This window comes from Papaver somniferum, unplaced genomic scaffold (assembly GCF_003573695.1).
Source record: "Papaver somniferum cultivar HN1 unplaced genomic scaffold, ASM357369v1 unplaced-scaffold_139, whole genome shotgun sequence".
NCBI lineage: Eukaryota > Viridiplantae > Streptophyta > Magnoliopsida > Ranunculales > Papaveraceae > Papaver > Papaver somniferum.
In genome coordinates, this window is record NW_020623156.1 from 1,089,829 (window position 1) to 1,098,997 (window position 9,169).

General features: G+C 35.3%; 1 pseudogene; it reads left to right on the top strand.

Annotated features, from left to right (window-relative positions):
- The first annotated feature begins 1,349 nt into the window (after nt 1–1,349).
- On the top strand, nt 1,350–4,478 carry LOC113335227 (annotated as a pseudogene).
- The last annotated feature ends 4,691 nt before the right edge of the window (nt 4,479–9,169 follow it).

Here is a 9,169-nt window from a genome sequence, read left to right on the forward strand (position 1 = left end):
GCAGCAGTAGCTTGTCGAAGCCAAGAAGATGAAGAGGAAAATGACACCGATGCCGTTTACACCTCTGATGATGAGGATGAGTATGAATTTTATGATAATAACAACCGCGATGATATGGAATTTTAATAGTGGTGAGCATTATTTATCGATCTAATAAAAGTTTTTCCCTGTGTGATGCTTAGATTGTACTGAATTTAAGTGTAATCTATGAGTTAGTTTCTGAGTAATCCATATTTTGCAGGAATTTTCCGGTTATCAACTGCCAATGGCTTACAAAATGGACGGGTTTCTTCGTTTATCTTACAAAATGGAAGGTTAACAATTCTTTGTAATCTTTATTTCATAAAATCTCTGTGCCACTCGCCCTGGCCTTGTAGAAACCTCAATTGTTATTGCACTGTCTATAGTTCCCAATTCACAAATGGTAGGAAAATATTGAACACTTGGGTGTCCTTCCTCATTTGTGTGTGTAACGCAGTTCCGAGCTTGTATTCTGGCTATAAGCATCTGAATTCGAAGAATTGTTTTCAGTTAACTTAGATCACCTCATTTGCTTTGGTTAGCTCTCCTAACCTTCCTACTCTTGTTCCACTGTAAATTTCTTCTGTTGCTCGTTTACAGCCAGCTAATTTGGTCCCTTTCTTTCTTCTTTGTTTGTGTTTGTTTTTTTTTTGATAAGGGTAGATGTTCATTTCCTTTCTCAAGATTTGTCTGGATATGTTTCGAGTTCATGTCTATTATTTGTAGGATACCTGTGGTTCTAGGCATTCATACCTCCTGTGCAAACACTTTCTTCAACCTGTATTCTCGATCTTTCCGGATATGTTGGGTACTAGTCTATACTTTGTAGAATGTTGTAGTTTTAGCCTTGTAATTGGAAAGCTCATTCTGAACCGTTGTTAGCCCTTCCATTCTCTGCCCCTGCTTTTTCACTCGTCACATTTCTTCAATTTTTCTTTGTTGATACAATCCATCAATCACCCTCATGCATCAGCAGCCACCACTATCAAAGAATCATCATGACAACCACTTAACGTCAACACAATGCTGCCAATATGGACTGACTTGACCACCTTGTATAATAAATGTAGGGATCATCATCACTAGATAGAATCTGTCATTTTATTAATCAAGAGATTTAAGTTAATCACTAATTCCATTTCCGAACAATAATTCAACCAGAGTGTTGTAAGGATTTAAGTTACACATTTAACTGTGAAAACTTTTATAAATCCCATACCAAACAGTGACGCCATCTTAACAGTTAAGGATTCTCGAAAGGGAAGAGTAGTAGTTCAAATTCCTTAACTTAAATCACAATTTAATGTTTTCAAAAAGACTGATCAAGAATGAGTGTGATAGCGAATCAAGAACAAGTATTATAATTTAGCAAATTCTTATTTAATTAATGGAAACTCAATTCGGAGGATATTCTTACCCTTTCCCTTGTATTTTCTTTAATATAACTTTGGTTCCAACGAGTAATACTGTAGGTGACTTCTTGAAACAAGAGCAGAGAAACATCAAACTATTTTATTATTTTTAAGCAAACTATTTACTGAAGAACGAGAAACATAACTGCAAAGGGCCTCCAACTTTTAATTTAAATGGCAACATGTGTTTTAACAATTAACATAATCTAGTTGGTGTATTTGGGTGCTCAAACCTTTCGCAATCACAGTTGCTGGATTTAGTTTCCGAAGTCTTAAGAAACTATGCAATCTGTTACTTGTGGAAGCTTAGTTGCCGAAGAGTTTGGGAACTAATGCATTATATGTAGTTGGAATATCTTTGTTGCTGAAGAGTTTGGAAACTAATGAAACCAATAGTTGCGATTGACGTGTTGTCAAACCATATAGGAACTAATAGTTTCCTTCGCCTAGTTTCTAAAGCATCAGGCTACTAGTATATTTCATGTAGTTGGCATATACTTGTTACTAAAGAACTCAGAAACTAATAAAAATAATAGTTGCGGTCAAATTGTAGCTGAAGTATATAGGAACTACTAGTTGCCTTTGACTAGTTTCGGAATCTTGTGGCAACTAATTTTTTGGAACGGTTGCGAGATTTTAGTGGCCTTTGCTACGTTTTTTTGTAGTGCCTGATACGGTATACGGCTCTTACCAGTGCAGAAGTGATCTTAAATCAAATGAATGCGAAGATTGTTTTGATTCAGCAACTGAAGACATTACAAAAAGCATTAGGTGTCCAAATTCTAAACAAGGGATCTTATGGTATGAAGAATGTATTTTAAGGTACTCTAATGAATCACTTCATCCAACTTTGCAAGATAAACCTGCTTTCTATATCGTAAACGAAACTACCGTTACTAGTACTAATCAAGATGAGTTTAGCAAGACCCTCGCTAGGCTGGTGGATAAACTAGTCAGAAAGTACAGTTGCTAAAAACCAATTTGCTACTGGAGAAGCAAATTTTGCAACATCTAGGAAGATATATGGATTAGTACAATATACACTACCAGACATCTCATCAACTGATTGCAATAAATGCCTTAGTCGGGTTGCCGGGAATTTTTCTGTATGTTGCGATGGAAAAATTGGTGCAAGAGTTCTGAATCCAATTTGTAATTTCAGATATGAGTTGTATCCTTTCTATGAATCTAAGGCTATTACTGCAGCACCTCCTCAATCTCCTCTGCCTCCACCAGCATACGGTAAGTTGTACATTTACTTTCCCGGCCTTTGAAAGTTAATTTGATAACATATAGAAGGCGCCCAAATTTAGTTTTGTTAACCAAAATCTGCATACATTCTTGCAGAAAAACCAAGGAAATCACCTGCCAAAATTGTTATTATTGTAGTTGTTCCTTCAGTTGTTGTACTGTGCATAATTACTATTTGGGGCTTACGTTCACGTTGGGCATGCGCAACAAGGGAAACAAAGCAAATTGATAGTGAGTACCTAAAATTATCATGTTCTGGAAGCAAAATTAAGTTTTAGTTATTAAGAATCTCACTTTGTTGTTGGTGCTGAAGAAATATATGAGATTCATAGTGATGAATCCGTCCAATTCAACTTCAGTACAATAAGAGCTGCCACGAACAGTTTCTCTAATGCTAATAAGCTTAGGGAAGGCGGTTTTGGTCCCGTATACAAGGTATTACAAAGATTTAGCTAGACTTTTTACAATGTTAATTTGCATGCTCTCCTCAACTCTTCATACATTCTTCCTGTTTTTATGTCTATTCCAAACAGGGTACCCTTTCAGATGAGCAATTGGTAGCCGTGAAGAGGCTCTCTAGGTACTCAGATCAAGGCGAAGAAGAATTCAAGAACGAGGTTGCTTTGCTAGTTAAACTGCAGCATCGGAATCTTGTAAGACTGCTAGGCTTCTGCTTGGATAGACATGAGAGACTACTGGTCTATAATTTCATGCCGAATTCAAGCCTCGACACATTTATATTTGGTTTGCTTCATAATTCTCTAGCTAGCAACGGTTTCTTTCATTTATGAATGCAGATAGTGGCTTAATACCTCCACGATTGGCTCGTATGATTTTGTAGATTCGGTTAAACGTACATATTTGGATTGGGGAAAACGGTATAAGATTATTGGAGGGATCGCAAGAGGGCTTCTTTTATCTACACGAGGATTCTCGCCTTAAGATTATTCATCGAGATCTCAAAGCCAGCAATATACTATTAGATGCAGATATGAACCCAAAAATTGCAGACTTTGGCATGGCTAGACTTTTTAAAGTGGACCAAACTCAAGCCAGTACAGAGAGAATCGTTGGAACATAGTAAGTATCCATAATTTAGACAGCACAATTGATTTTTTTTCCTTCCATAAGTCGGTAATATATAATGGTCGAGTAATTATAAATTTGCTGCAGCGGATACATGGCTCCAGAGTACGCATTGCATGGGAAATTCTCTGAAAAATCAGATGTCTTTAGTTTCGGCGTTCTAGTTCTTGAGATCCTCAACGGAAATAAAAACAACTCCTTCGTCGATCCGGAAATCTCCGGAGACCTTGTCAGCTATGTGAGTTTCCATCAGTTTCACGTGTAAATTGTATCTAATCTTGTGTGTACAATACTTAAAGTTGGATATTGTAGGCTAGTTTTTCGTACTTAAGAATTTGATGAGTAATGCAGGCATGGAGACATTGGAACAACGGGTCAGCTTTAGACATGTTAGATTCAGTTTTGAAGGACAATCATTCAGAAAGTGAAGTAATGAGATGCATCCACATTGGATTGTTATGTGTTCAGGAAGATGCATCTGACAGACCAACAATGGCGTTAATCGTTCTAATGCTTAATAACTACTCCACTACTCTGCCAGTACCTTCACTGCCTGCATTTTGTGTTCAAATTAAAAAGAAATCGAAAAATAGTCATTTCGGAGGGATTGAAGACCGGCCAGCAACAGCAAGTGTTTCAGATCAATCAACGAGTAAATCAGCAGAAAGTATTAATGAAGCTTCTATAACTGAGCTATACCCTCGATGATAACAACATTTTAGACTATTAGTAAAAATTCTAACTGATATAGCATTTCTTTAACTAATGTAGTGACATATTAACGTTTTTCCCTGTGCTTTCCGGCCTTTGTTGAGGTTCTGTAGTAGTACTACATTAATGCTTTGAACTAAAACTCGCCCTTCTTCGTTGTTGAAATGTAAACTTTTGAAATTCGAAGTCATTTAGGAAAATACATTAAGCGCAATAAAGAACACTACTTCATGAAATCACACGAACTCCACTAAAGCTTGTACAACTGCTACTAAAAGATCAGCGTTAGAATACCCAGATCATGATCCTGACTTCTTGAAATAATTGAAATAATTCTGTCTTCGAAATTTGAGAGTAAGAACGTAGTTGGGCACTCAAAGCCCATAAGGCCTGAAAAGTCCACGAAGGACTGCATCTTATGTGGGAGGCTGGGAGCTATTCCTTGTTGCGGGGCTCGAATGAAGAACTCTTAGCAAGTTTTTATTACTTTTCTTTCACCTGAGTTCCAACTTCCTTCCCATGTTTCGCCTCTCCCTTAACTAGTCACCGTGTCAGAGACCACCATGCACAAATGAAAATGAATTAAATAGTTCAACAAGACGACAAATGCCACTAATTTTACCATTCAAGTCTATTTATTAATATATCCCAAATATCAATTTATGGGAAACCAGAACTCTATTCTTACTTCCGATTATAGTGGGGGAGAACTTCAAGTGACTATGGTTATCCGCAAGACGGTGTCAGTATTCAATGGAGTTGTAAATATCTGTAGCATTACTATGGCTTGCTATAGCGAAGACTAATGAGACAAATTACTTCCATTACTAAAACAGTTGGTTCTAATCGATTCAAACTGAAGTTCAAATAATGTGGAAGTAGAAAATGAACCGGACTACCTACAGAAATGTGCACATAGAGATTACATAACTATAAGTACATTCCTACTCACAAGCACGGCTATACTAAGACTGACAATTGATGGCATAAGCTTATGTGAACTATCATATAAACATTCTCCAGGTCAGAGTATGGAACTTGACAATTCTCCACTGAAGTAATATACTACCATTATAAAAGGTTAATGCCAAACATATATTCGAAAATTGGAGTAGCAAGCATAATCAATTTAACAAGCATGCAAGAAAGAAAAGCTTTCATTGAAGTAGAAAGGGACAAACACCTTACTGCCGTTACATGCAGGCCAATGGGTCCCCCAACGAATAACTATTATTATTATTTTTTTATTTTAATTTTTTTTTTGGTTTCGGGGAGAATGGTTTTTGTGGGACCATGATTTCAATTTTAGTAACACATTTAGAAGTAAACTGAAGCCACCCCTTATCCAAATATTTTAATATCTAAGTTACACTTTTTATTTAATCTACTTTTTAATTTTTAATATATTTTTTTTTGTTTTTAAAAACTTTTTGTACCCTACATGTTATTTTCATTTTATTATTTATTTAATTTTTTATGTATTTTTCATTTTTTTCCTTTAATTAGGTTTGGTATACGAGAAAATTGAAAAAATTGAAAACTAAATTTTTTATTTTAAAAACATAATAATAATAAAAGAAAAAACTAAAAAGAAGTTAAACAGTTAAAAATTAAAATAAAAAAAGAATAAAACAGATTAAATAAATAAATATTTAATTAAAAGTAACTTAGTCATTTTGGAACTTTAGGATACCCCTTAAAACTATAGGGAGGATGGCCTAATCAAATCATGATCCCAAAAAATGGTTCATTTTAACCCTCTTGCTGCTGATAGATACACAACATGCCGAGATTGGGGTATACCTAAAAAAATTGAAAACTAAATTTTTTATTTTAAAAAAAATAATAATAATAAAAGAAAAAACTAAAAAGAAGTTACACAGTTAAAAATTAAAAGAAAAAAAAGAATAAAACATATTAAATAAATAAATTGTAATTGCAAGAAATCCTACACTACACCCCTCATATGATTTTATTGTTGATCAACTCATTTTTAGGTTTATATTCTTAATTTTATTGACTAATTTTTGAATGTTCTTACAAGAAAGATAAAGAAGTTAAGAATGATCTCTACTCTGAACTTTCTCTTTCCTATTTACTTGTTTCTTACTCAAAAAAGATCTCTCTCTTCTTTACAACTCGAATGACTATTTATAAGGAAATACATAGTGGATGACAGCTAATCTGTCCTTTATTTTCGGATATGGTTTGCGACATTCTCGCAACCTTACAGATGTTAATTTCGCAAACTCTCTAATCTTCGCAAGACTATCACATCTTTCTCGTGACCTTAGATGATGTCATTTATTCTATCATTTCTGAAACTGTTCTGCGACGCTGTTATGCTATGTCATTGATAACTTCGCTGAGACATTGTCATTGCGAAATTCTGATCCTACATCTTGCCTCTTCTCATATCTTCTCTACAAAGTAGAGAATGATGTGAGAAATGCCGCAGCTGCTTATCTTTTCATATTCCACATTTATCACACGTACTCTCTCTTCCATTTATTTATTGACACGTCTTCTGTAACCGCTACTTTTCAACCACTCACGTCTCTTCGTCTTAATGGTGTTTATTTCTTCGAGTAAAAAATCTTCTTTATATACTCTTTTTACCCCCCCCCCCCCCCTTTTCCACTTTTCTTACTTTCTCTTCTATTTTTATTCTCTCATCTCTTCAACTCTGTTATTCTTCTGCAAATTCTGCTGCTGTAATTTTTTCTTCCTTCAATCCTTTTACTTTGTATACATTCCCATACTCTATATTCAAACATGGATCCAAGTGGTCATAGATATGAGAAGAATTTACAAGATGTCCAAAAAGATCTTGCTGATAAAGGTTTTTCACTCTCCACCATTCCTGGTGAGAATGCCAAACCAATTCTTTCTGTCAAGCTTTTCTCTGATCAATATTGTGATGATCAATCAATCATAATTTCGCTAGGTCAGATTCTCGCGGGTCTCCCCATTCCTCTTTATAACCCAGATCTTCCTTTATTTTATGAAATTCTCGCTCATTCAGGATTTTCGCGAGCCATCTTCCAACTAAGTGGGGACTGCATCCGTCTGATGCTAGAGTTCGCTAATCGTGGTGCTGGTAGAGGATCTCTTTACTCCAAAGAACTTAGGGATCCAAAATTCGAAAACCTAGAGATAGTTGCTGAGAAGTATACAGTGGCAAATTTCTTTGAGAACTACGAACTTATCTCCATGAAGAAAGAGAATACTCGTTGGGGTATTCTATTAAAAAGGAAAGATAACATTGATGAAGCAAAAATTCTTATGCAAGATATTGACTGGCATTCTGGTAAAAACACAACTCCTCGCCAATCCAAAGATGATAAATGGTGTGTTTTTCCTTTAATGCTAAATGGACCCTACATTGATGGATCAAACGTTCTTCCTGCGAATCTCGCTGCATATCAACCTTGGGTTTTCTCTTGGCCCGAGAAATAGAAAGAGGTATGTTTCTCCCCTTTAACTCATTTTATATTTCTTTATTTATTTTTACTATTATGTTCGCTAACTCTTGCGACATTCCGCAGATCCAAAAACTGAAGGATAGTTATAACAGGACTGGGAAATCTAGTACTCTGTTAGCTCTTCGCTCATACACAGATGAGGTAAGAAATTTTATCTTATGACTTTAAATAGTACTGTTACTTCCATGCTTACTATTCTTATTTCTATCTGTGTGTGAAGATTATTGCTGAAGTAGAAGAATCTGCTGATGCTGCGAAGATTGGTGATAAAGGGAAAGGTGCTCTTCGCAGGGAAAAATCAACTAGTCCTCCTCCAAAGAAAATAAAAGTTCGTTCTTCTTATCCTTCAAATGTTCCTCCTAACGAAAATTCTGAAAGTGACAAGGGTGATGAGGATAACGATGATCTTGCTGCAACTGAAGATTCTCCACCTGAATCTTTTATGGCTAAGCTTTTTGGCCTCTTTTCTGATTCTCTACAAGGAATGGGAGATAGACAATTCGCAAATACCTGCAAAGCTCTCGCTACCCTTTGTGATGTCCCTTTACTAGATGGTGATAGCTCTCTTCGTGGAGTTTCTAGATCAGTGACTCCCGACTTCATGCATTCTCTCAATAGTCTGGTATACTTTTATCCTTTTACTTCTTCATTTTTACAGCTCAAAATCTCTTTCTATATTAATATTTTTTATATTTTCTCGCAGGATGGAAAAGCTTCTTTTGTTGTTGCCTCAGATCTAGAGAGAAGACGCGAAAATCTTGAAAAGAAGAATCTTCAATTTCGCAAAAAGAATGAAGAATTAGAAGCTGAAGTTAAAGGTTTTCGCGAGAAAAATAGACAATTAGAAATTGATTCTTCCTCGTATAAGAACAAATTTCTAGTCTTCAGCAAGCTAATAATCAGCTTTACGGTATGTTACTTTTCTCTTTTCTCTTTATTCATTCATCCTGTTGTTTTATCTTATTTAAATGATCCTTTTTGCAAACATTTATGGTCTTTCTGATGAAGCTACCCTTCTTCGCTCATTTCCTAATGCCTTGGATAATGATACCCTTCTTGAACGTCTTAACAATTCCTTAAATAGCTTCTCAAATGATAAAATTTCATCTCTTTCTCTAAATGAACTTAGATCGAAATTTCGCCTCTTAGAAATTGATCATAGATCCAGTTTTTAGGCTTAGCCAACAGATTTAAGCGTCTCCT